Below are 27,994 nucleotides of genomic sequence, written 5' to 3'. Positions count from 1 at the left end.
CACTAAAATGATTGACACAGGTCCACAAATACATAGAGTTTATTTCACATGACCAGGGGACCATAAGAAAAGGAATATGTACAGAAAAGACCCACAATCCTTAATATTAACTTCTAAGAATTATCCTTCACAGGTTTTGAATATTCTATTCTCTTATTACAAGGTTAGAGAAAAATTTTTATAGTTTTGTTTGATTTTTGCTGATAAGAGTTATAGTCCCTTTCTGTTCATTTCTTACATTATGAATAAATTTGGTTGGTAGAGGTTATGTGTCAAAGCATGTATTACTACAAAGCTTGATGAATGGTTCAGCTACGTAAAATGACCAAAGATGAAAGTCCAATCTCTTAAAACAATGACAACCTGTATACTAATTCTAAGTAGTAAACTATACCAAATAAGCAAAAAGAAACGTCTTACTCAAACACTCATTAACTCATCTAAAGGAATACAAACCAGTACTTGGAAATAACAACAGAGGTATAAAGCAAAATCCTCAGAGTTTAGCACACAATTATCAGATAAGATGGTAAGGTAGGAAGAATTAGTATTTACTGAAAGGATTTCCACAACACTATGGCACAGTGGGAAGAGAATAACCAAACATAAAGGGAAAACAAAATGTTCAGTATTCTGTTTTCATTTTATGCACATTAGCACATTGCATTCCTGAGCTTTTCAGGGTAAAGTTCACTTCAGATTTAATATTGCTTCTTAGGAGCCATGGTTAATGCATTAAGTATACGTTATATATAAATAAGAGAACAGTTAATAAAAGTTCATAGGGGAAAATAAACTAGAACATGAAATTAAAGCTGTCGAGAACACAGAGAAAAGTTATCTCAAAAGAATCAGAATAAGCTATGAGATATTTTTGCAAATATTTACTTAATCTTTGAGATATTTGAAATGAAGGATTTGTCCTTAAAATATTTTAATGGTGTATTTGGATAATGGTCAATAATTGAATCAAAATAGTAAATTATCTTGGGTACAACATCTGAAGCATATATTTATCAGTGACAGAGCTTTAAAAAATCTGTTAACATAATATTATATTTTAGTGAATTATCAAATTAGTCAATATAAAGATCTTCTTAATATTGCATTGGTTGGTCAAATACAAGTACACTGGCTTGTACTTAGGCTATTTCAACTATGTTCAGAATCACAAATCCACTACTCTAAATTTTACCCCCTCCTTCATTGATAATGTTACATGTTAAAAAGTGTGCCTTGAGATTCTGAACACCTACGAACCCAACAGAAGATCGAAGAAAAGAATAGCAACAACTCTCTGAACAGAAAAGTGACCACTTTCTGGAAGATAGGACGTTCGGAGAAGTGAATCCGAGGTGATATTCCGGGGGATAGATGGCGGGGGAGGGGGCCTCCATCGGCCGCATCTGGCAAGTGATAGAGCTGCAGAGCACAAAATCCGAACTTTTAGAAGTTGGCTCTGCTGAGGGATGTCGCATCAGTGGCTAAGCTGGGGTGGAACCTTCGCAGGACAGTGTGGTCTCAGGACCCTCGGGGTCACAAAAAGACCGGGGATGCCTGAGTGCGGCAGAGCTCCCAGGTATCAGGGCCAGGAAGCTGGCTGCAGAGACGGAGCCGAGGCTCGGGCTCTCAGCTCGGGGTTGCCATAAACCGTGATCCGCAGCACAGTTGGGCCACTGCTCCTCCAGCAAAGACCCAACAAGCGGCAGAGCCGGGGAGACTCCCCTTCCCCCCAGGAGGAGCAGCGCAGGAGCGCACCACAGGGATCTGCCGGGTTTGGAGACTCCACACCGGGTCGAGTGCCAGAGATAGAAATGCTCGGTCACAGGCCGGGCGAACACGGAGTGCGGCCAGAGACTGGGGAGACAGGAGTGTCTGAGTGCTCTTCTCTGGGGGCGCACTGAGCAGCAGGGCCCTGAGTTCTCGACTCCTCCGGGGCGGAGATTGGGAGGCCGCCATTTTCACTCTTGTCCTCCAAGGCTGTACCAAAAGCTTGCAGGGAACAAAAGCTCCCGAGAGCAAACCCGAGCAGATTGCTTAGAGCGGACCGGCAAGGGCGGGGCAATTCCACCTCCGGCAAAGACATTTGGGAACCACGGCAACGGGCCCCTCCCCAAGAAGATCAGCAAGAAGAGCCAGCCAAGACCAAGTTTACTGATCAATGAGAACGGGAGAACTCCAGAGCTAGGGGAATACTGCACATAGAATTCAAGGCTTTTTTACCATGATTCATTTGTCTTTCAAAGTTAATTTTTTTAACTGATTTTTTTTTTTGGAATATTTCTTTTTCCCTTTTTCAACCAACAACTTATCAATCTCTTTTAAAAAAAATTATTTTCCATTTTTAGAGTCATAGTCTATCCCTTCATAGTAGTTACCCTTATTTTTGGCATATATATATATATAAGTTGTTCTCTCTTTAAAATTTTGAGATACAGTTTCTTCTAACATATCAAAATATACCCTAAATCTCTAGTGTATGGCGTTGTTCTAGTCTCCTGCCTGATCACATTCTCTCTCCCTTTTTTTTCTTACTTTCTTTCTTTTTTTTAATCCTCTTCTTTCTTCAAGCACCTTATCAATTTCTTTTTTTTAAATTTTTTATAATTTTTATCTTTACAATCATATTCCTTCCCTTCATTGTATAAACCCTTATTTTGTACATATATGTCTTTCTTTCCTTAAAATTTTAGGAGGCACTTTCTTCTAACAGACCAAAATACACTCCAAACCTAGTGTCTGGCACTGATCTCTGCACTAGCCTGATCATATTTGATCATATTCTGGTTTTTTTGTTTTGTTCTGTTCTGTTTTTGTTTGTTTTTATCTTTTACTTTTTCTTTTTTTTCTCTTTCTTTTTTCTTTCTTTCCCTTTCTTTTCCCCTGGTTTCAGGTCTTTTCGGATTTGTTTAGAGTATATTTTCTGGGGACGTTGTTAACCTGTTAGCATTTTGTTCTCTCATTCATCTATTCTCTTCTGGACAAAATGACAAGATGAAAAATATCACCTCAACAAAAAGAACAAGAGGTAGTATCGTCTGTCAGGGACCTACTCAATACAGACATTAGTATGATGTCGGACTTAGAGTTCAGAATCATGACTTTAAAGGTACTAGCTGGGCTTGAAAAAAGCATGGAAGTTATTAGAGAAACCCTTCCTGGAGAAATAAAAGAACTAAAATCTAACCAAGTTGAAATCAAAAAGGCTATTAATGAGGTGCAATTAAAAATGGGGGCACTAACTGCTAGGATAAATGAGGCAGAAGAGAAAATTAGCGACATAGAACACCAAATGATGGACAATAAAGAAGCTGAGAAAAAGAGAGATAAACAACTCCTGGAGCACGAGGGCAGAATTCAAGAGATAAACGATACCATAAGACGAAACAACATTAGAATAATTGGGATCCCAGAAGAAGAAGAAAGAGAGAGAGGGGCAGAAGGTATATTGGAGCAAATTATACCAGAGAACTTCCCTAATGTGGGGAAGTAACAGGCATCAAATCCAGGAGGCACACAGAACCCCTCTCAAAATCAATAAAAATAGGTCAACACCCTGACATCTAATAGTAAAATTTACGAGTCTCAGAGAAAAAGAGAAAATCTTGAAAGCAGCTCAGGAGAAGAGATACGTAACCTATAATGGTAGAAACATTAGATTGGCAACAGACCTATCCACAGAGACCTGGCAGGCCGGAAAGGATTGGCATGATATCTTCAGAGCACTAAACGAGAAAAATATGCAGCCAAGAATCCTATATCCAGCTAGGCTGTTCTTGAAAATAGAAGGAGACATCAAAAGCTTCCAGGACAAACAAAAACTAAAGGAATTTGCAAACATGAAACCAACCCTACAAGAAATATTGACAGGGGTCCTCTAAGCAAAGAGAGAACCTAAAAATAACATAGACCAGAAAGGAACACAGACAATATACAGTAACAGTCACCTTACAGACAATACAATGGCATGAAATTCATATCTTAGAATAGTTACCCTGAATGTAAACAGGTTAAATGCCCCAATCAAAAGACACAGGCTATCAGATTGGATTAAAAAACAAGACCTATCAATATGCTGTCTGAAAGAGATTCATTTTAGACCCGAAGACACCCCCAGATTGAAAGTGAGGGGGTGGAAAACCGTTTACCATGCTAATGGACACCAAAAGAAAGCTGGGGGGCAATGCTTATATCAAACAAATTAGATTTTAAACCAAAGACTTTAAAAAGAGATGAGGAAGGACACTATATCCTACTTAAAGTGTCTATTGAACAAGAAGATCTACAATTGTAAATATCTCTGCCCCTAACATGGGAGCAGCCAATTATATAAGGCAATTAATAACAAAAGCAAAGAAACACACTGACAACAATACAATAATAGTGGGGGACGTTAACACCCCCCTCACTGAAATGGACAGATCATCTAAGCAAAAGATCAACAAGGAAATAAAGGCTTTAAATAACACATTGGACCAGATGGACTTCACAGATATATTCAGAATGTTCCATTCCAAAGCAACGGAATACACATTCTTCTCTAGTGCCCATGGAACATTCTCCAGAAGTGATCACATCCTAGGTCACAAATCAGGTCTCAACCAGTACCAAAAGATTGGGATTATTCCCTACATATTTTCAGACCACAATGCTTTGAAACTAGAGCTCAATCACAAGAGGAAAGTCGGAAAGAACTCAAATACATGGAGGCTAGAAAGTATCCTACTAAAGAATGAATGGGTCAACCAGGAAATTAAAGAAGAATTTGAAAAATTCATTGAAACAAATGAAAATGAAAACAGAACTGTTCAAAATCTTAGAGATGCAGCAAAGCAGTCCTAAGAGGAAAGTATATAGCAATACAAGCCTTTCTCAAGAAACAAGAAAGGTCTCAAATACAGAACCTAACTCTACACCTAATGGAGCTAGAGAAAAAAAAAAAAAACAAATAAAGCCTAAACACAGCAGGAGAAGAGAAATAATAAAGATCAGAGCAGAAATCAATGAAATAGAAACCAAAGAACAGAAGAACAGATCAACGAAACTAGGAGCTGGTTCTTTGAAAGAATTAACAAGATTGATAAACCCAGGGCCAGACTTATCAAAAAGAAAAGAGAAAGGACCCAAATCAACAAAATCATGAATGAAAGAGGAGAGATCACAACCAACACCAAAGAAATACAAACAATTATAAGAACATATTATGAGCAACTCTATGCCAGCAAATTAGATAACCTGGAAGAAATGGATACATTCCTAGAGTTGTATCAACTACCAAAATTGAACCAGGAAGAAATAGAAAACCTGAACAGACCTATAACCACTAAAGAACTTGAAGCAGTCATCAAAAATTTCCCAACAAACAAAGCCCAGGGCCAGATGGCTTCCCAGGGGAATTCTACCAAACATTTAAAGAAGAATTAATGCCTATTCTCCTGAAACTGTTCCAAAAAAATAGAAATGGAAGGAAAATTTCCAAATTCGTTTTATGAGGCCACCATTACCTTGATCCCCAAACCAGACAAAGACCCCAACAAAAAGGAGAATTACAGCCCAATATCCTTGATGAACATGGTGCAAAAATTCTCACCAAAATACTAGCCAATAGGATCCAACAGTACATTAAAAAGATTATTCACCATGACCAAGTGAGATTTAAGCCTGGGCTGCAAGGTTGGTTCAACATCCGGAAATCAATCAACGTTATACAATACAGTAATAAAAGAAAGAACAAGAATCATATGATCCTCTCAGGAGATGCAGAAAAAGCATTTGACAAAGTACAGCATCCTTTCTTGATCAAAACTCTTCAGAGTATAGGGATAGAGGGTACATACTTCAATATCATAAAAGCCATCCATGAAAAAAATACAGCAAATATCATTCTCAATGGAGAAAAGCAGAGAGCTATCCCCCTAAGGTCAGGAACGCGGCAGGGATGTCCACTCTCACCACTGCTATTCAACATAGTATTAGAAGTCCTAGCCACAGCAATCAGACAATGAAAAAAATCAAAGGCATCCAAATCAGCAAAGAGGAAGTCAAACTCTCACTCTTTGCAGATGAGATGATACTTTATGTGGAAAAGCCAAAAGACTCCACCTCAAAACTGCTAGAACTCATACAGGAATTCAGCAAACTGGCAGGATATAAAATCAATGCACAGAAATCAGTGGCATTCCTATACACCAACAACAAGACAGAAGAGAGAGAAATTAAGGAGTCGATCCCATTTACAATTGCACCCAAAACCATAAGATACCTAGGAATAAATCTAACCAAAGAGGCAAAGGATCTGTACTCAGAAAACTATAAAATACTCAGGAAAGAAATTGAAGAAGACACAAAGAGATGGAAAAACGTTCCATGCTCATGGATTGGAAGAACAAACATTGTGAAGATGTTAATGCTACCTAGAGCAATCTACACATTCATTGCAAACCCCATCAAAATACCATCCACGTTTTTCAAAGAAATGGAACAAATAATCCTAAAATTTGTATGGAACCAAAAGAGACCCTGAATAGCCAGAGGAATGTTGAAAAAGAAAAGCAAAGCTGGCGGCATCACAATTCCGGAGATGAAGCTATATTATAAAGCTGTCATCATCAAGACAGTATTGTACTGGCACAAAAACAGACACATAGATCAATGGAACAGAATGGAGAGCCCAGAAATGGACCCTCAACTCTATGGTCAACTTATCTTTGACAAAGCAGGAAAGAATATCCAAAGGAAAAAATAGTCTCTTCAACAAATGGTGTTGGGAAAATTGGACAGCTACATGCAGAAGAATGAAACTGGACCATTTCCTTACAGCACACACAAAAATAGACTCCAAATGGTTGAAAGACCTCAATGTGAGATAGGAGTCAATCAAAATCCTAAAGGAGATCACAGGCAGCAACCTCTTCGACCTCAACCGCAGCAACTTCTTCCTAGAAACATCGCCAAAGGCAAGGGAAGCAAGGGGAAAAATGAACTATTGGGATCTCATCAAGATAAAAAGCTTTGGCACAGCAAAATAAAGAGTCAACAAAACCAAAATACAACCGACAGAATGGGAGCAAATATTTGCAAATGACATATCAGATAAAGGGCTAGTATCTAAAATGCATAAAGAACTTATCAAACTCAACACCCAAAGAACAAATAATCCAATCAAGAAATGGGGAGAGGACATGAACAGACATTTTTCCAAAGACATCCAAATGGTCAACAGACACATGAAAAAGTGCTCAGCATCGCTCGGCATCAGGGAAATCCAAATCAAAACCTCAATGAGATACCACCTCACACCAGTCAGAATGGCTAAAATTAACAAGTCAAGAAATGACAGATGTTGGCGGGGATGCAGAGAAAGGGGAACCCTCCTACACTGTTGTTGGGAATGCAAGCTGGTGCAACCCCTCTGGCAAACAGTATGGAGGTTCCTCAAAAAGTTGAAAATAAAGCTACCATACGATCCAGCAATTGCACTACTGGGTATTTACCACAAAGATATAAATATAGGGATCCCAAGGGGTACATGCAACCTGATGTTTATAGCAGCAATGTCCACAATAGCCAAACTGTGGAAAGAGCCAAGATGTCCATAGATGAAATGGATAAAGAAGAAGTGGTATATATACACAATGGAATATTATGCAACCATCAAAAGGAATGAGATCTTGCCATTTGCAATGACATGGATGAAACTGGAGGGTGTTATGCTGAGTGAAATAAGTCAATCAGAGAAAGACATGTATCATATGAGCTCACTGATATGAGGATTTCTTAATCTCCGGAAACAAACTGAGTGTTGCTGGAGTGGGGGTGGGGTGGGATGGATGTGGTGGCTGGGTGATACACATTGGGGAGGGTATGTGCTATGGTGAGTGCTGTGAATTGTGCAAGACTATTGAATCACAGATCTGTACCTCTGAAACAAATAATGCAATATATGTTAAGAAAAAAAAGGAGAAGATAGCAGGAGGGGAAGAATGAAGGGGAGTAAATCAGAGGGGGAGATGAAGCATGAGAGACAATGGACTCTGAAAAACAAACTGAGGGTTCTAGAGGGGAGGGGGGTGGGGGGATGTGTTAGCCTGATGTTGGGTATTAAAGAGGGCAGGTTCTGCGTGGAGCACTGGGGGTTATGCACAAACGATGAATCATGGAACATTACATCAAAAACTAATGATGTAATGTATGGTGATTAACAACAATAAAAAAATTTTAAGAAAAAAGTGTGCCTTGAATTTTAATTAGCAGAAGTATAATTGTTATAATAGATTTTGTTTCATGTAATTAATAGATACAAAATAAAAGTAAAATTTTATTTTTGTAAATTAAATTTGTTTTTAGTTAAAGATATTAAATATCACAAAATGTGAAATTTAGAATAAAACTTCATACTTGTATGATTTATTAATTTCAACTTTGTAATCCATCCTATATATTCCCAGCAATATGTTAAAAAATGTTCTAATAATTGACTATTTCTATATATTTTCAAATCAACTCTATTTATGTAGATGCTTATTATGTGTTCTGCATATTTTAAAACAAAATTTTATTTAAATTCAATTTAATTAATATATACTGTATTATTAGTTTCAGAGGTAGAATTCAGTGATTCATCAGTTGTGTACAAAACCCAGTGCCCATTATTTCAAGTGCTCTCCTTAATGCCCATCCGCAGTTACCCCATCCCACTACCCATCTCCCCTCCAGCAACCTTCAGTTTGTTCCCTATAGTTAAGAGTATCTTGGGCGCCTGGGTGGCTCAGTTGGTTAAGCGACTGCCTTCTGCTCAGGTCATGATCCTGGAGTCCCAGGATTGAGTCTCCCACATCGGGCTCCCTACTCGGCAAGGACCCTGCTTCTCCCTCTAACCCTCCCCCCTCTCATGTACTCTCTCGCTCTCTCAAATAAATAAATCTTAAAAAAAAAGAGTCTCTTATGCTTTGCTGCCCTTTCTGTTTTTGTCTTAATTAATTTTTCTTTCCCTTCCCCTATGTTCATCTCTTTTGTTTCTTAAATTCCACATATAAGTGAAATCATATAGTATTTGTCTTTCTCTGACTGACTTATTTCGCTTAGCATAATATCCTCTAGTTCCATCCATGTCATTGCAAATGTCAAGATTTCATTCTTTTTGATGGCTGAGTAATATTCCGTTGTATATATATACCCCATCTTCTTTATCCATTCATCTGACCATGGACATCTGGGATCTCTCCATATTTTAGCTGTAGTGAACATATGTTCTGCATATATTTGAAATCATTATATTCTGAGACAAACTTTAGCTCTACTGATTATAGTGACTTTTGCTTCATTCCATTGTGTTTTATTTTTTAATGACAATTACCCTTTTATGAATAATATCTTTATCCAAAGTGTACTGGATACACTTTACCAAAAAGAAAAACATTTCTCTTAAGGTGGAATTAGGTATCCAGGTAGGTCACTGGAGCACAGTAGGCTACATTACTGTGGGGGCAAGGAGAATTTTTACTATTGAAACTACTTATATAAAACTGACACAATATAGGACCCCAGTGTTTATGATGGTACATGACAAATACTCAAGCAGTCAAGCTTCAGGGAATTCAATTTATCTAAATACCTCTAGAAGCTAACTTAACTGTGATGGGTTCTAGAAATTTGGAGCAAGTGTGCCTGGGTGGTTCAGTTGGTTAAGCATCTGACTTAGGCTCAGGTCATGATCTCAGGGTCCTGGGATCCAGCCCCATATCAGGCTCCCCACTCAGCAGGGATTCTGTTTCTCCCTCTGCCCCTACCCCCACTCATCTTCTCTCTCCCTCTCTTTCTCTCAAATAAATAAATGAAATCTTTTAAAAAATAAAAATAATAAAATTAAAAATACAGAGCAAGAAGTGACTAGTTTAATAAAATTTTGTTATAATAAGTCATTTTTAAAAGGATTTATTTATTTTAGAGAGAGGGGGCAGGTGAGGGGGCAGAGAAAGATGGTGAGAGAAACTCAAGCAGACTCCATACTGAGCATGGAGCCTGATGTGGGCCTCGATCTCAGGATCCTGAGATCACAACCTGAGCCAAAACAAAGAGTCAGATGCTTTACCAACTGTGCCACCCAGGTGCCCCATAAATTATTTTTATAATTAAAAATTTCTAGTTAAAAATATTTCTAAGCCCCAGCTGATGCTCCATTGTTATAATGCTTTGTTGATCTGTTTAAGTGAGAATTTGCTATATAAATATTAGAAAGTAAATAACTATTGCCAATCCATGCCTGTTAAATAACCATTCGCTAAGATGAAAAACAAACTATCCAGTATTTAATTATGTGATATGGAAAACATTCAAAGAGAAACCAAATGTGAAAGAGTCCAGACTTCAACTCAATGCCAAAGTATAGTAAGAAAGCAATATGTTTGTGGGATTTTCCTTCAAAGAAGAATGAAAGCAGTGGAAGTTGCTGACTCTGATATGAATAAGTTGATCTAGACAAAAATATTTCATCCTTCTATGTTATCCAAATTCTTAAAACTAATTGTGTCTGTGCATTCAATTTTAAACTTGATAAAGATTTTGAAAATGCTTTTATGTATTCCAAACTTCATTTGACAAATCCATATAAAAAAATCCCGATATTTAACATCATGTAATACAATTCAATCCTTTTCATTTTACTAATGGTAAATGAGGTAAAAATTTTATAAAATACTCTTACTGTATATGTCCATTTGAGATATGGTCCTTGCACTTCTTAAATCTATTTTCTGGCTCTCTCCCTTTCAGCAGTTTCAAAAAAGAATGGATAGGGTGAAATATGACTTAGCCATAGGAAACTAGCAAACTTCTACTTATTTACAACTAGTAACTAAACCAATCCTTTTTCACAACATTGATCAGATGAATCAGAATTTATCAAAAGAATTTGATCCATCATGCTTACTACTAATTTGAATGTGATAAATGCCCAGTTAAGCATTGATAAAAGTGCAGCTGAATCTCTAACAATCCAAGAGGATGGGCAAAAGGATGAAATAAATGTAATAGGTGTGGTGATGGAAGAAAGAAGCAGTTTTTTAAAACCTGTACTCAAATGTTCATAGCAGATTTATTTTTAATCACCAAAAGCTGGAAACAATCAAAGGTCTTTCAATAAGTGAGTGGTTAAATAAATTGTGTACATTCATACCATGGATGTTACCATAATAAATAGGAACAAACTACCGATATACACAATTTGGATAAAGCTCCAAGAAATTATGCTAAATGAAAAAGTTAATCCCAAAATGTTACATGTTGTAGTTTCCATTTATGGGCGTGAAGGCGAGAGGCAGTTGGGTATAATTATAAAAAAGGAACATGAGAAATCGTTCTGGTGATCGAACTGTTCTATATCTTGGCTGTGGTGGTGATCACACAAACCTACACCTATGACAAAATTGCATAGAACTAAATATATGCATGGGCACATGCATACAGTTGAATGTGTGTAAAACTGGAGAAAGCTAACAAAATCATTGGATTTTACTAATGTCAAAATCCTGGTTGTGATATTGTACTATAGTTTTGCAAGATGTTACCATTAAGAGAAACTGGATGAAGAGTACATAAGATCTCTCTGTATTGTATCTTTCAACTGTACATAAATCTACAGTTACTTCAAAATAAAAAGATTTTTTAAATCTATTGGAAAGAAAATCAGAGTGCATGATTCAAGATTTTTTTTTATTTTACTGTTCTTTGTTAGCTTTCATTTCTAATCAAAGTGCAGATCATCAAGAATTAAAGTATTTCACTTTTATTTTAAAACAGGGAGGATTGAACTATAGATAATAATTATAAAACAATCCAAACTAGAATTTGGAAAAAATAATCATTTTAAATGGTTTAATTTCAGGAATTTTCTTCAAACTATTGGATGTAAGTCAATGAACACTGATATTGTTTTTGCTGTTAATGAGTGTTCAACAAAGTTAACTAGATGCCAGGCATGCATTAACATTAATTTCATTCTTATAGAAACCCTATGAGATAGTTCCCTCCTCTTGTCCATATTATATAGATTTAAAAAATGAGACACTGAAAAGCTAAAGAATTTGTTCAAAGTTATCAGGTGGACTGTTCCCTCTTCTTGGAGTGCATCTGTGAGAAGCGGCACTGTCTCTCCGGGGACAAAAGAGAGCAGGTGTCATTTCCCTCCCCAATCCCTGAGCATAGATGCAGAGACACCTGCTGAGGGCGGCTAACCCAGACACTGTCTGTTTAGCCTGCTTTGCAGCAAATGCCATGCCCCTGTCCTTCTGGGTCAAAACTTTATCAGTCCAAGCATAGTGAGACCCTTTCCAAGAGGACCAGGGCAGACCTCCACCACACCAGGCCCCTAATTTTAGAATTTTAAGTTAGCAGGCTTGGCTGGGATAGAGCCCAAGATGCACTGTACTGCTCCAGGCAGGTAAGCGACCCAGAGACAGACGATGTGAAAACAGCAATCTGAAAAACACATAGGATGCATGAGGGGAAATTACTTATCCTTCTGAAAGTCCTACCCTAAGAGAGGCAAGCATGGACTATCCAATCCAAGGACAAAGGGGCAGACTAGTGCCAATTCCCTCCCTTACCCTTCAGTATAAATCAATTTCAGTAAACAGCATAGTGCCAAAATTGGATGCATAAGCTGCTTACACCAAGCCCCACCTCCTGGCACTCAGCTGGTACTATTTTCTAGGGCAAGTGTGCCTAAGGACCAGTGCAATAGGGCCCTTTCCCAGAAGACAAGCACAAACCCATGCATGAACCATGTCTACTGAATAGAGCACTGCAAAGCTTCAGTTCTAATGGAAATATCATCATCAGATCTCTTTTAACAAGGAGACCATAACACACTTAGATAAAACTCACCACATTCAGACCAAGGACTAAAGACTCTCCACTGCAGGCAAGGAGAACATCTGCAGACAACTGACCTGAGGGATAGATCAGCCAAAACACAACAGCAGAGTGCATGCATCACATCACACACCAGAGACACTTCCTGAATTGTCAGACCCTGGATATTATATGATCTTTTCTTGATGAAACCATTAAGCTCAGGAACAAGAAACATAACTGGCTTTTCTAACACAGAGAAGACAGAGTCCTAGACAAAATGCCAATATGGAGGAATTCATGCCAAAAGAAAGGACAAGAAATGGTCATGTCCCAGGATCTAATTGAAACAGATATAAGTAATATGCCTGATGGAGAATTTAAAGCAACAATCAAAAGGATACCTGCTGGGCTTGAGAAAAGCATGGAAGACATCAGGGACACTTACAGACCCTTACAGCAGAGATAAAAGAGCTAAAAACCAATCAAGATGAAATAAAAATAAAAGAAAAACCCTGAGATTTGAAACCAACTGGATGTTGGTTTTTGCACAAGATGCAAGAAGCAGAGGAAAGAATAAGTGATACAGACGACAGAATTACGGAAAATAATGAAGCTGAACACAAGAGAAAAAGAAAAAGTTTAGATCATGGGAGTAGACTTAGAGAAGAGACTCCATAAAACATAATAACATTCATTCATTCCAAAGAAGAGAGATAAAAGGTGGCAGAAAGGTTTTTGAGGAGATTATAGCTGAAAGCCTCCCTAATCTGAGGAAGGAAACAGACATCTTTATCCAAGAAGCACAGAGAACTCCCATCAAAATCAACAAAAGCAGGCCAACAACAAGACATATTGTAGTTAAATTTGCAAGATATAGTGATGAAAAAATATGAAAAGCAGCAAGACAAAAGAAGTCCTTAACTTATAAGGGAAGACCCATAAGGCAACCAGTAGATGTCTCCACAAAAACTTGGCAAGAAATTAGAGAGTGGCATGATATATTCAAAGTGCTGAATGGGAAAAATTTGCAGCCAAAAATACTCTATCCAGAAAGATGATCATTCAGAAAGAGATAAAGAATTTCCCAAACACACAAAATTAAAGGGGTCCATGACCACAAACCCAGCACTGCAAGAAATATTAAAGAAGACTTTTTGAGTGGGAAGTGACAAAGTGACAAAGACTAGAAAGGAACAGAGAAAATCTCCAGAAACAATGACAAAACAAATAGTAAATAGCACTAAATATGTATCTATCAATAATTACTCTGGATACGGGCGCCTGGGTGGCTCAGTTGGTTAAGCAACTGCCTTCGGCTCAGGTCATGATCCTGGAGTCCCGGAATCGAGTCCCACATTGGGTTCCCTGCTCAATGGGGAGTCTGCCTCACCCTCTGACCGTCTCCCCACTCATGCTCTTTCTCACTCTCTCTCTCTAAAATAAATAAATAAAATCTAAAAAAAAATAATTATTCTGGATGTAAGTGGACTAAATGCTCCAAACAAAAGACATGGGTTGTCAGAATGGATTTTTAAAAAAGGCCAATTTATATGCTGCCTACAAGACACTCATTTTGGACATAAATGTACCTTTATGTAGATTGAAAATGTGGGGATGGAGAAACATGTATCTTGCAAATGAATGTCACAAGGAAAGCCAGAATAGCAATACTTGTATCAGACAAACTAGAGTTTAAAAAAAGACTCTACCAAGAGATGAAGAAAGGAACTGTATCATAATGGAGATCTACCAATGGGATGTAACAATTGTAAATATTTATGCCCCTAACTTTAGAGCACCCAAATATATAAATCAATTAATAACACACATAAAGGAACTCATTGATAAAAATACAATATTAGTAAGGGACTTAAACACCACACATACACTAATTTACAGATCATCTAAGCAAAAATTCAACAAGGAAACAATGTCATTGAATGACACATTAGACCAGTAGACTCAACAGATATCTTCAGAATATTTCATCCTAAAACAACAGAATACACGTTCTTTTCAAGTGCACACGAGACATTCTCCATAATAGGTCATAAACCAGGCCTCAACAAGTACCAAAAGATTGAAATTGTACTATGAATATTTTCAGACCACAATGCTAGGAAACTTGAAGTCAACCACAAGAAAAAAATAATTTTTATGGTTTTATTTATTAATTTGAAAGAAAGAGAGAGAGTGCACAAGCACAGGGAGAGGCAGAGGGAGAGGGAGAAGCAGACTCCCCGCTGAGCTGGGAGCCTGATGGGGGGCTCAATCCCAGGACCTGGATATAATGACCTGAGCCAAAGGCAGAGGCTTAACCATCTGTGCCACCAGGAGCCCCCAACCACAAGAAAAAATTTGAAAATATGACAAATACATGGAGGTTAAAGAACATCCTGTTAAAGAATTGATGGGTCAACCAAGAAATTAAAGAAGAAATTTTAAAAAAATACATGGAAGTAAATGAAAATGAAAACATGATGGTTCAAAATCTTTGGGATGCAGCAAAAGTGGTCCTAAGAGGGAATCATATAGCAATACAGGCCTACCTCAAGAGGCAAAAAAATCTCAAATAAACAACCTAACCTTAAAATTAAAGGAACTAGAAAAAGAATATGAAGGCTAAAGCCAACAGAAAGGAAATAATAAAAATTAGAGCAGAAATAAATGAACTAGAAACAAATAAACAAAAGACAGAACAGATAAATGAAACTAGAAGTGGGTTTGCTGAAGGGATTAATAAAATTGATAAACCCTTAGCCACACTTATCAAAGAGAAAAGAGGAAGGGCCCAAATAAATAAAATTGCAAAGAAGAGAAATAACAACCAAAACCACAGAAATACAAACAGTTAAAGATATTATTATGAGCAATTATATGCCAACATATGAGACAATCTGGAAGAAATGTATAAATTCCTAGAAATATACAAACTACTAAAACTGAAACAAGAAGAAATAGAAAATTTGAACAGACCAATAACTAGCAAAGAAATTGAATCAGTAATAAAAAAAATCTCCAAAAAAACACAAGTCAGATAAATTTAATTAAGTTTTTTGTTTGTTTGTTTTCTGCTTAATAACCAGAATGCAGTACATAGCATTAAACTAATTAACTGACTCCCCATAGTAATAAGGAGTCAGTAAGATTAGAAAAGGCCATAATGATCTGGGCCAATGTATAATAGATAAGCTTTCCCTAAATTCAACTTAAAATGTTGCCCAACATAACATATAAAACTATATTCACTTCAAAAATATTCTTGGGCTGCCTGGGTGGCTCATTTGCTTAAGCATCTGACTTGTCATTTTGGCTCAGGTCGTGGTCTCATGGGTTGTGATATTGAGCCCTGAATTTTGGCTTGGTGCTCAGTAGAGAGTCTGCTTGAAGATTCTGTCCCTCTTCCCCTTCCTTTACTCTCTCTCTAAAATAAATAAATGCATATTTAAAAATGTTCTTTTTTTTCTTAACATATAATGTATTATTTGTTTCAGGGGTACAGGTCTGTGATTCATCAGTCTTACACAATTCACAGTGCTCACCATAGCACACACCCTCCCCAATGTCTATCACCCAGCCACCCCATCCCTCCCACGCCCCTCCACTCCAGCAACCCTCAGTTTGTTTCCTGAGATTAAGGGTCTCTTATGGTTTGTCTCCCTCTCTGTTTTCGTCTTGTTTCATTTTTCCCTCTGTTCCCCTAAGAACCTCCATCTTGTTTCTCAAATTCCTCATATCAGTGAGATCATATACTTGTCTTTCTCTAATTGACTTATTTCACTTAGCAAAATACCCTCTAGTTCCATCCACACTGTGGCAAATAGCAAGATTTCATTTTTTGATGGCTGCATAATATTCCATTGTATATATATACACTACATCTTCTTTATCCATTCATCTGTGGATGGCCATCTAGGCTCTTTCCATAGTTTGGCTATTGTGGACATTGCTGCTATAAACTTTGGAGTGCACGTATACCTTTGGATCACTACATTTGTATTTGGGGTAAATACCCAGTAGTTCAATTGCTGGGTCAAAGGGTATCTCTATTTTCAACTTTTTGAGGAATCTCCATATTGTTTTCCAGAGTGGCTGCACCAGCTTGCATGCCCACTAACAGTGTAAGAGGGTTCCCCTTTCTCCACATCCTTGCCATATCTGTCACTTCCTGACTTGTTAATTTTAGATTCTGACTGGTGTGAGGTGGTCTCTCATTGAGGTTTTGATTTGGATTTCCCTGATACCGAGTGATATGGAACAATTTTTCATGTGTTTGTTGGCTATTTGGATGTCTTCTTTGCAGAAATGTCTGTTCATGTCTACTGCCCATTTCTTGACTGGATTATATGTTCTTTGGGTGTTGAGTTTGATAAGTTCTTTATAGATTTTGGATACTAGCCCTTTATCTGATATGTCATTTGCAAATATCTTCTTCCATTCTGTCAGTTGTCTTTCAGTTTTGTTGACTGTTTCCTTTGCTGTGCAAAAGCTCTTTTATCTTGATGAAGTCCCAAGAGTTCATTTTTGCCCTTGCTTCCTTGCCTTTGGCGATGTGTCTGCGAAGAAGTTGCTGCGGCTGAGGTCAAAGAGGTTGCTGCCTGTGTTCTCCTCTAGGATTTTGATGGATTCCTGTCTCACATTTAGATCTTTCATGCATTTTGAGTCTATTTTTGTGTGTGGTGTAAGGAAATGGTCCAGTTTCTTTCTTCTGCATGTGGCTGTCTAATTTTCCCAACACCACTTATTGAAGAGACTGTCTTTACTCCATTGTATATTTTTCCTTCTTTCTCGAAGATTATTTGACCATAGGGTTGAGGGTCCATATCTGGGCTCTCTATTCTGTTCCATTGATGTATATGTCTGTTTTTGTGCCAGTACCATGCTGTCTTGGTGATCACAGCTTTGTAATAGAGCTTGAAGTCCGGAATTGTGATGCTACCAGCTTTGCTTTTCTTTTTCAACATTCTTCTGGCTATTCGGGGTCTTTTCTGGTTCCATAAAAATTTTAGGATTATTTGTTCCATTTCTTTGAAAAAAAGTGGATGGTATTTTGATAGGGATTGCACTGAATGTGTAGATTGCTCTAGGTAGCATAGACTTTTTCACAATATTTGTTCTTCCAATCCCTGAGCATGGAACGTTTTTCAATTTTTTTGTATCTTCCTCAGTTTCTTTCCTGACTATTCTATAGTTCTCTGAGTACAGATTTTTTGCCTCTTTGGTTATATTTATTCCTAGGTATCTTATGGTTTTGGGTGCAATTGTAAATGGGATCGACTCCTTAATTTCTCTTTCTTCTGTCTTGTTGGTGTATAGAAGTGCAACTGATTTCTGTGCATTGATTTTATATCCTGCCTCTTTACTGAATTCCTGTATGAGTTCTAACAGTTTTGGGGTGGAGTCTTTGGGTTTTCCACATAAAGTATCATATCATCTGCAAAAAGTGAGAATTTCACTTCTTTGCCTATTCAGATGCCTTTTATTTCCTTCTGTTGTTTGATTGCTGAGTCTAGGACTTCTAGTATTATGTTGAACAGCACTGGTGATAGTGGACATCCCTGCCATGTTCCTGACCTTAGGGGAAAAGGTCTCAGTTTTACCCCATTGAGAATGATATTTGCTGTGAGTTTTTCATAAATGGCTTTTATGATATCGAGGTACGTAACATCTATCCCTACCCTGTGAAGAGTTTCATCAAGAACGATGCTGTACTTTGTCAAATGCTTTTTCTCCATCTCTTGAGAGTATCATATGGTTCTTATTCTTTCTTTTATTAATGTATGTATCACATTGATTGTTTGCGGATGTAGAACCAACCTTGCAGCCCAGGAATAAATCCCACTTGGTAATGGTAAATAATCATTTTAATGTACTGTTGGACCCTATTGGTAGAATTTTGGTGAGAATTTTTGCATCCATGTTCATCAGGGATATTGGTCTGTAGTTCTCCTTTTTGATGGGGTCTTTCTCTGGTTTGGGGATCAAGGTAATGCTGGCCTCATAAGATGAGTTTGGAAGTTTTCCTTCCATTTCTATTTTTTGAAACAGTTTCAGAAGAATAGGTATTCATTCTTTAAATGTTTGGTAGAATATCCCTGGGAAACCATCTGGCCCTGGGCTCTTGTTTTTTGGGAGATTTTTGATTACTGCTTCAATTTCCTTACTGGTTATGGGTCTGTTCAGTTTTGGTAGTTTATTTGTCTCTTGGAATGAATCCATTTCTTCCAGGTTATCTAATTTGCTGGCATAGAGTTGCTCATAATTTGTTCTTATAACTGTTTGTATTTCTTTGGTGTTGGTTGTGATCTCTCCTCTTTCATTCATGATTTTATTTATTTGGGTCCTTTCTCATTTCTTTTTGATAAGTCTGGTCAAGGGTTTCTCAATCTTATTAATTCTTTCAAAGAACAAGCTCCTAGTTTCGTTGATCTGTTCTACTGTTCTTTTGGTTTCTATTTCATTGATTTTTGCTCTAATCTTTATTATTTCTCTTCTTCTGCTGGGTTTAGGCATTATTTGCTATTCTTTCTCCAGCTCCTTTAGGTGTAGGGTTAGGTTGTGTATTGTGTAAGAAACGTTGTGACCTTTCTTGCTTCTTGAGAAAGGCTTGTATTGCTATATACTTTCTGCTTAGGATCACCTTTGCTGCATCCCAAAGATTTGAAACAGTTGTGTTTTCATTTTCATTTGTTTCCATGAACTTTTTTTAATTCTTATTTAGTATCCTGGTTGACCCATTCATTCTTTAGTAGGATGCTCTTTAGCCTCCATGTATTTGAGTTCTTTCCAACTTTCCTCTTGTGATTGAATTCTAGTTTCAAACCATTATGGTCCAAAAATATGCAGGGAATGATCCCAAACTTTTGGTACTGGTTGAGACCTGATTTGTGACCCAGGATATGATCTATTCTGGAGAATGATCCATGTGCACAAGAGAAGAATGTGTATTCTGTTGCTTTGGGATGGAATGTTCTGAATATATCTGTGAAGTCCATCTGGTCCAATGTGTTATTTAAAGTCTTTATTTCCTTGTTGATCTTTTGCTTAGATGATCTGTCCATTTCGTTGAGGGGGGTGTTAAAGTCCCCTACTGATATTGTATTATTGTTGATATGTTTCTTTTCTTTTGTTATTAATTGGCTTATATAATTGGCTGCTCCCAAGTTAGGGGCATAAATATTTATAATTGTTAGATCTTCTTGTTGGATAGACCCTTTAAGTATATGTAGTGTCCTTCCTCATCTCTTACTATAGTCTTTGGTTTAAAATCTAATTTATCTAATATAAGGATTGTCCTGCCCCAGCTTTCTTTTGATGTCCATTAGCATGGTAAATTGTTTTCCATCCCCTCACATTAAGTCTGGAGGTGTCTTTAGGTCTAAAATGAGTCTCTTGCAGACTGCATATCTATGGGTCTTGTTTTCTTATCCAAACTGATACCCTGTGTCTTTGATTGGGACATTTAGCCCATTTACATTCAGGGTAACTATTGAAAGATATGAAATTAGTGCCATTGTATTATGTGTAAGGTGACTATTACTGTATATTGTCTGTGTTCCTTTCTGGTCTATGTTACTCCTAGGCTCTCTCATTGCTTAGAAGACCCCTTTCAATATTTCTTGTAGGGCTGGTTTGGTGTACACACATTCTTAAATTTTTGTGTGTCCTGGAAGCATTTTATCTCTACTATTTTCAGTGACAGCCTAGCTGGATATAGTATTCTTGGCTGTATATTTTTCTCATTTAGTGCTATGTATATATCATACCAGTCCATTCTCGCCTGCCAGGTCTCTGTGGATAGGTCTGCTGCCAAACTAATGTTTCTACCATTGTAGGTAGTAGACCTCTTTTCCTGAGCTTCTTTAGGATTTTTTTCTTTGTCTCTGAGACCTGTGAGTTTTACTATTAGATATCAGGGTGTTGACCTATTTTTATTGATTTTGAGGGGGGTTCTCTGTGCCTCCTTTATTTTGATGCCTGTTTCCTTCCTCAAATGAGCAAAGTTCTCTGCTATAATTTGCTCCAATATACCTTCTGCCCCTCTCTTGCTTTCTTCTTCTTCTGGGACCCTAATTATTCTAATGTTACCATTTATGGTATCACTTATCTCTTGAATTCTCACCTTCGTGGTCCAGTAGTTGTTTTTTTTTCTGCAATTTTTTATTGTTATGTTAATCACCATACATTACATCATTAGTTTTTCATATGGTGTTCCATGATTCATCGTTTGTGCATAACACCCAGTGCTACATGTAGAACATGCCCTCTTTAATACTCATCACCAGGCTAACCCATCCCCCCACCCCCCTCCCCTCTAGAACCCTCAGATTGCTTTTCAGAGTCCATCGTCTCTCATGGTTCATCTCGCCCTCTGATTCCCCCCTTCATTTTCCCCTCCTGCTATCGTCTCCTTTTTTTTTATTTCTTAACATATATTGCATTATTTGTTTCAGAGGTACAGATCTGTGATTCAACAGTCTTGCACAATTCACATCGCTCACCATAGCACATCCTCTCCCCAATGTCTATCACCCAGCCACCTCATCCATCCCACCCCCCCACTCCAGCAAACCTCAGTTTGTTTCCTTAGATTAAGAAATCTTCATATCAGTGAGGTCATATGATATATGTCTTTCTCTGATTGAGTTATTTCCCTCAGCATAACACCCTCCAGTTCCATCCACGTCATTGCAAATGGCAAGATCTCATTCCTTTTGATGGCTGCATAATATTCCATTGTATATATATACCACATCTTCATTATCCATTCATCTGTTGATGGACATCTGTGCTCTTTCCACAGTTTGGCTATTGTGGACATTGCTGCTATAAACATCGGGGTGCACATACCCCTTTGGGTCCCTACATTTGTATGTTTGGGGTAAATACCCAGTAGTGCAATTGCTAGATCATATGGTACCTCTACTGTCAACTTTTTGAGGAAGCTCCATACTGTTTGCCAGAATGGTCGCACCAGCCTGCATTCCCACCAACAGTGTAGGAGGGTTCCCCTTTCTCCATATCCCCGTCAACATCTGTCATTTCCTGACTTGTTAATTTTAGCCATTCTGACTGGTGTGAGGTTGTATCTCATTGAGGTTTTCATTTGGATTTCCCTGATGCCAAACGATGTTGAGCACTTCTTCCTGTGTCTGTTGCCCATTTGGATGTCTTCTTTTGAAAAATGTCTGTTCATGTCCTCTGCCCATTTCTTGATTGGATTATTTGTTCTTTGAGTGTTGAGTTTGATAAGTTCATTAGAGATTTTGGATACTAGCCCTTTATCTCATATGGCATTTGCAAATATTTTCTCCCATTCTGTCGGTTGTCTTTTGGTTTTGTGGACTGTTTCTTTTGCTGTGCAAAAGCTTTTAATCTTGATGAAATCCCAATAGTTCATTTTTGCCCTTGCTTCCTTGCCTTTGATGATGTTTCTAGGAAGAATTTGCTGCAGCTGAGGTCGAAGAGGTTGCTGCCTGTGTTCACCTTTAGGATTTTGATGGACTCCTGTCTCACATTTAGATCTTTCATGCATTTTGAGTCTACTTTTGTGTGTGCTGTAAGGAAATGGTACAGTTTCATTCTTCTGCATGTGGCTGTCCAATTTTCCCAACACCATTTGTTGAAGAGACTGTCTTTTTTCCATTGGACATTCCTTCCTGCTTTGTCAGAGATTAGTTAATCATAGAGTTGAGGGTCCATTTCTGGGCTCTCTATTCTGTTCCATTGATCTATGAGTCTGTTTTTGTGCCAGTACCATATTGTCTTGATGATGACAGCTTTGTAATGGAGCTTCATCTCCGGAATTGTGATGCTGCCAGCTTTACTTTTCTTTTTCAGCATTCCTCTGGCTATTCAGGGTCTTTTCTAGTTCCATACAAATTTTAGGATTATTTGTTCCATTTCTTTGAATAAAGTTGATGGTACTTTGATAGGGACTACATTAAATGTGTAGATTGCTCTAGGTAGCATTGACATCTTCACAATCTTTGTTCTTCAAATCCATGAGCATGGAATGTTTTTCCATTTCTTTGTGTCTTCCTCAATTTCTTTCATGAATATTTTATAGTTTTCTGAGTACAGATCCTTTGCCTCTTTGGTTAGATTTATTCCTAGGTATCTTATAGTTTTGGGTGCAATTGTAAATGGGATCGACTCCTTAATTTCTCTCTCTTCTGTCTTGTTGTTGGTGTATAGGAATGCCACTGATTTCTGTGCATTGATTTTATATCCCGCCAGTTTGCTGAATTCCTGTATGAGTTCTAGCAGTTTTGGGGTAGAGTCCTTTGGGATTTCCACATAAAGTATCATATCATCTGCAAAGAGTGAGAGTTTGACTTCTTCTTTGTTCAATTTGGATGCCTTTGGTTTCTTTTTGTTGTCTGATTGCTGAGGCTAGGACTTCTAATACTATGTTGAATAGCAGTGGTGATAGTGGACATCCCTGCCGCATTCCTGACCTTAGGGGGAAAGCTCTGTTTTTCCCCATTGAGAATGATATTCGCTGTAGGTTTTTCATAGATGGCTTTTATGATATTGAGGTATATATGCTCTATCCCTATACTCTGTGAAGAGTTTTGATCAGGAAAGGATGCTGTATGTTGTCAAATACTTTATCTGTATCTATTCAGAGGATCATATGATTCTTGTTCTTTTTTTTGTTAATGTATTGTATCACGTTGATTGATTTGCGGATGTTGAACCAGCCTTGCAGCCCAGGGATGAATCCCACTTGGTCGTGGTGAATAATCCTTGTAAGGTATTGTTGGATCCTATTGGCTAGTATTTTGGTGAGAATTTTTGCACCATGTTCATCAAGGATATTGGTCTGTAATTCTCCTTTTTGATGGGGTCTTTGTCTGGTTTGGGGATCAAGGTAATTGTGGCCTCATAAAACGAGTTTGGAAGTTGTCCTTCCATTTCTATTTTTTGGAACAGTTTGAGAATAGCCATTAATTCTTCTTTAAATGTTTGGTAGAATTCCCCTGGGAAGCCATCTGGCCCTGGGCTTTGTTTGTTGGGAGATTTTTGATGACTGCTTCAATTTCCTTAGTGGTTATAGGTCTGTTCATGTTTTCTATTTCTTCCTGGTTCAGTTTTGGTAGTTGATACATCTCTAAGAATGCATCCATTTCTTCCAGGTTATCTAATTTGCTGGCATAGAGTTGCTCATAATATGTTCTTATAATTGTTTGTATTTCTTTGGTGTTGGTTGTGATCTCTCCTCTTTCATTCATGATTTTGTTGATTTGGGTCCTTTCTCGTTTCTTTTTGATAAGTCTGGCCCTGGGTTTATCAATCTTGTTAATTCTTTCAAGGAACCACCTCCTAGTTTTGTTGATCTGTTCCTCTGTTCTTTGGTTTCTATTTCATTGATTACTGCTCTGATCTTTATTATTTCTCTTCTCCTGCTGGGTTTAGGCTTTATTTGTTGTTTTTTCTCTAGCTCCTTTAGGTGTAGGGTTAGGTTGTGTATTTGAGACCTTTCTTGTTTCTTGAGAAAGGCTTTTATTGCTATATACTTTCCTCTTAAGACTGCCTTTGCTGTATCCCAAAGATTTGGAACAGTTGTGTTTTCATTTTCATTTGTTTCCATAAATTCTTTTAATTTTTCTTTAATTTCCTGGTTGACCCTTTCATTCTTTAGTAGGATGCTCTTTAGACTCCATGTATTTGAGTTCTTTCTGACCTTCCTCTTGTAATTGAGTTCGAGTTTCAAAGCATTGTGGTCTGAAAATGTGCAGGGAATTATCCCAATCTTTTGGTACTGGTTGAGACCTGATTTGTGATCTAGGATGTGATCTATTCTGGAGAATGTTCCGTGGGCACTAGAGAAGAATGTGTATTCCGTTGCTTTGGGATGGAATGCTCTGAATATATCTGTGAAATCCATTTGGTCCAATGTGTCCTTTAAAGTCTTTATTTCCTTGTTGATCTTTTGCTTAGATGATCTGTCCATTTCAGTCAGGGGGGTGTTAACCTCCCCCACTACTATTGTATTGTTGTCAATGTGTTTCTTTGCTTTTGTTATTAATTGCGTTATATAATTGGCTGCTCACATGTTAGGGGCATAGATATTTACAATTGTTAAATCTTCTTGTTGGATAGGCACTTTTAGTAGGATATAGTGTCCTTCCTTATCTCTTATTACAGTCTTTGTTTTAAAATCTAATTTATCTGATATAAGCATTGTCCCCCAGCTTTCTTTTGGTGTTCATTAGCATTGTAATTGGTTTTCCACCTCCTCAGTTTCAATCTGGGGGTGTCTTTGGGTATAAAACGAGTCTCTTGCAGACAGCATATTGATAGTTCTTGTTTTTTAATCCAATCTCACAGCCTGTGTCTTTTGATTGCGGCATTTAGCCCATTTACATTCAGGGTAACTATTGAAAGATTTGAATTTAGTGCCATTGTATTGCCTGGTGACTGTTACTGTATACTGTCTGTGTTCCTTTCTGGTCGATGTTGCTTTTAGGCTCTCTCTTTGCTTAGAGGACCCTTTTCAAGATTTCTTGTAGGGCTGGTTTTGTGTTTGCATATTCCTTTAGTTTTTGTTTGTCCTGGATGCTTTTTATCTCTCCTTCTATTTTCAATGACAGGCTAGCTGGATATAGTATTCTTGGCTGCATATTTTTCTCGTTTCGTGCTCTGAAGGTATCATGCCAGTCCTTTTTGGCATGCCAGGTCTCTGTGGATAGGTCTGTTGCCAATCTAATGTTTCTACCATTGTAGGTTACATATCTCTTCTCCTGAGCTGCTTTCAGAATTTTCTCTTTGTCTCTGAGACTCGTAAGTTTTGCTATTAGATGTCAGGGTGTTGACCTATTTTTTTGATTTTGAGAGGGGTTCTCTGTGCCTCCTGGATTTTGATGTCTGTTTCCTCCCCCACATTAGGGAAATTCTCTGCTATAATTTCCTCCAATATACCTTCTGCCCCTCTCTTTCTTCTTTTGCGATCCCAATTATTCTAATGTTGTTTCATCTTATGGTATTGCTTATCTCTCGAAATCTGCCCTCATGATCCAGTAGTTGTTTATCTCTCTTTTTCTCACCTTCTTTATTTCCCATCATTTGGTCTTCAATATCACTGATTCTCTCTTCTGCCTCACTTATCCTAGAAGTTAGTGCCCCCATTTTTGATTGCACCTCATTAATAGCTTTTTTTATTTCCACTTGGTTAGAGTTTAGTTCTTTTATTTCTCCAGAAAGGGTTTCTCCAATAACTGCCATGCTTTTTTCAAGTCCAGCTAGTATCTTAAAATCATGATTTTGAACTCTAGTTCGGACATTGTACTAATGTCCGTATTGAGTAGGTCCCTGGCAGTCAGTACTACCTCTTGTTCTTTTTGTGGAGGTGATTTTTTTCCATCTTGTCATTTTGTCCAGAAGAGCAAAGATGAATGGGAGAACAAAATGCTAACTGGGTAACAACGTCCCCAGAAAATATACTCTAAACAAATTAGAAAAGACCTGAAACCAGGGGAAAAGAAAGGGAAAGAAAGAAAAAAGAGAAAAAAAAGATAAAGATAAAGATAAAAACAAACAAAAACCGAACAAAACCAAAAAAACAGAATATGATCAAATATGATCAGGTTGGTGCATAGATCAGTGCCACACAGTAGATTTTGGGTGTCTTTTGGTCTGTTAGAAGAAAGTGCCTTCCAAAATTTTAAAGAAAGAAAAACTTTTCTATGTACAAAAATAAGGTTTGATATGATGAAGGGATGGCATATGACTGTAAAGATGAAAATTATAAAAAAATTTATAAAAGGAATTGATAAGATAAGATGTTGTTTGGAAAAAGAAAGAAGAGGAGTTAAAAAAAAGAGGGAGAGAATATGATCAGGCAGGAGACTAGAACAAAGCCATACACTAGAGATTTAGCTTATATTTTGATATGTTAGAAGAAACTGTATCTCAAAATTTTAAAGAGAGAACAACTTATATATATATGCCAAAAATAAGGGTAACTACTATGAAGGGATAGAATATGACTCTAAAAATGAAAAATAAATATGTTTTTTAAAAAAGGGATTGATAAGATGTTGGTTGAAAAAGGGAAAAAAATTTAAAAAAAAGACAGTTAAAAAAATTAACTTTGAAAGACTAAAGAATCATGGTACAAGAGTCATGAATTCTATGTGCAGTATTCCCCTAGCGATGGAGTTCTGCCATTCTCATTGATCAGTAAACTTGGTCTTGGCTGGTGATTCTTGCTGATCTTCTGGGGGAGGGGCCTGTTGTCGTGGTTCCCAAATGTCTTTGCCGGAGCTGGAATTGCCCCGCCCTTGCTGGGTCCAGGCTAAGTAATCTGCTCGGGTTTGCTCTTGGGAGCTTTTGTTCCCTGCAAGCTTTCCATGCTGCTTTGGAGGACAAGAATGAAAATGGCGGCCTCCCAATCTCCACCCCGGAGGAGCCAGAACTCATGGCCCTGTTCCTCAGTGCGTCCCCAGAGAAAAGCAGTCAATCACTCCCATCTCCCCAGTCTCCGGCCACACTCCGTGCTCTCACAGCCTGTGACTGAGCATTTCTATCTCTGGCAACCCACTTGGTGTGGAGTCTCCAAACCCAGCAGATCCTTGCAGTGTGCTTCTGCGCCACTCCTCCCGGGGGAGGAAGGGGAGTCTCCCCAGATCTGCTCTTGTTGGGTCCCCGCTGGAGGAGTAGTGGCCCGACTGTGCCATGGATCATGGTTTATGGCAACCCCGAACTGAGAACCCACGCCTCAGCTCCATCTTTGCAGCCAGCTTCCCCACTCTGATACCTGGGAGCTCTCCCGCACTCAGGTACCCCCAGTCTTTCTGTGACCCTGAGGGTCCCACCCTCCGCTTAGCCACTGGAGGGACATCCCTCAGCTGAGCCAACTTCTAATAGTTCCAATTTTGTGCTCCTCTGCTCTATCACTTGCCAAAAGTGGCCGACGGAGGCCCCCTCCCCCGCTGTCTATCCTCCCAAATATCACCTCGGATTCACTTCTCCGCATGTCCTAACTTCCGAAAAGTGGTTGCTTTTCTGCTGAGAGAGTTGTTGTTATTCTTTTCTTCAATCTCCTGTTGGGTTCGTAGGTGTTCAGAATGGTTTGACCCCTATCCAGCTGAATTCCTGGGACCAGACGAAATCCAGGTCTCCTACTCCTCTGCCA

This window comes from Eumetopias jubatus, unplaced genomic scaffold (assembly GCF_037043125.1).
Source record: "Eumetopias jubatus isolate StellerSeaLion01/CBP00866 unplaced genomic scaffold, mEumJub1_p1.0 scaffold_11, whole genome shotgun sequence".
Classification (NCBI taxonomy): domain Eukaryota; kingdom Metazoa; phylum Chordata; class Mammalia; order Carnivora; family Otariidae; genus Eumetopias; species Eumetopias jubatus.
This window is presented reverse-complemented; position numbering follows the sequence as displayed.